The following is a 1,680-nucleotide window of genomic DNA, read 5'->3' on the forward strand; positions in this document are numbered from 1 at the left end:
TTTATATTGTTATAAATAGAAAAAAAATTATTTAATTTTTTATATTATTTTATTTCAACCAAATATAAGTTATTCACCCAAATCTAGCTTTAAGTATGAATTTTTTCAGAATTTCTGTAATAGAAAGGAAATTTAAACTTAATTTTTACAAAAAAGATAAATTAATGTACATATTATGAAATCAAATAATCAAGTAAAAAATATTTATATATATTTTTTTAATACCATAAATCTTTTATACTTAAATACTTACTTTATGAATAAATATGTGTATCATCTACTAAAAGATTTGTATTTTTAAATATGTTTTCAATTTAGTCCCTCAACGCCTCAATTGTTCAATTTGGTCCCTATACTATACAAATTTGTTCAATTTAATCACTATGACGTGGAACAGTTTTTTTTTTAATTTTTATCTTGATCTATTGTGTTAGCATTGACACACTGCACTGCATTGACATATCAGTGTCGCATCACCATTACCACGTGGCACTACCACGTCATTAGGTTGGTGTCACGGGGTACTACCACTCCATTATGTAGGTGTCATGCCACCAAAAGTGCCATGTCAACGTTGCTGTCGGTGCTATAACGACAACATTGGATGCTATTAGAGAAAGAGAGGCTAAATTTAAGCAATTCTCGAAATCAAATGACTAAGTTGTTTCGACACCCAAGCATTTGGCTCATTAGTTGGTGCATTATCCCTTTACTTAAAAAGCAGGGTTCAAATTTTCTCTCCCCCAAATTTAAAAAAAAATGACTAAATTGTTTCGATTTTGAGTACATGGATGAAATTAAATAAAATGCATGAATATAGAGACTTGATGGGTATTTTGACCATTAATTATTATAAGAGAATAACTATTTCTTAGTTCATTTGCCAATCAAACGGGGAAAGAAATAATACATAAGAATAGAGAGTGAATAGCTTAACTATGTCCCATACCAAATAAGCTATATTAAGGTATGTAACAATCCTCTGACCTTGTTTGTGGAATCTAAAATCTCCTTTAACTCCCTCGAGTAATAGATGATAATCCTAGATTAAAACCATTGTTACTTATTTTTCCTGTTTCTAAAATTCTCACCCAAAATTTTTTGCGAATACCATGAACACTAAGAACTTAATTATACCTTACGAAAGTTGTCATATATAAATCATATAGCAGTAGAGCTGTCAATATGGGCCGGCTTGGCTTAGCCCGGCCCCAACTCTTATGGGTTGAGAAAATATGGGTTGGACTGGGCCAGTCTATTTTTTATATGACTCATTAAAACTTCAACCCACCCCTTATTAGCCCATGAGTTGGATTGGACCAGTCCATTTTTATTTTTTTCAAAAAAAATTAATTTTTATAATTCTACTTGATAAATTTTTATTAATAAAATTATTTTATAATTTAATTTATAAATTGAATAATAAAAATATGTTACAAATAAACAAATTACACCAAATATAAAAAATAAATAAATTGCATAATAAAGTTTAAATCTTTAACACATACTACTATTTCATAAATATAAGTATATAACCAAATAATAAAAATTTTAAGACTCATTTATATCTTTCTCAATCCTCATTCTCAAGTAAAACATTTAAATTTTGTTTAAACAGCAATGATGCCTTAAGGTCTGAATCATTATCAATTTATAATCTAATATTCATTACCATAAAAG

Source organism: Theobroma umbraticum, unplaced genomic scaffold (assembly GCF_002168275.2).
Source record: "Theobroma umbraticum cultivar Fairchild unplaced genomic scaffold, ASM216827v3 scaffold_95.0, whole genome shotgun sequence".
NCBI lineage: Eukaryota > Viridiplantae > Streptophyta > Magnoliopsida > Malvales > Malvaceae > Theobroma > Theobroma umbraticum.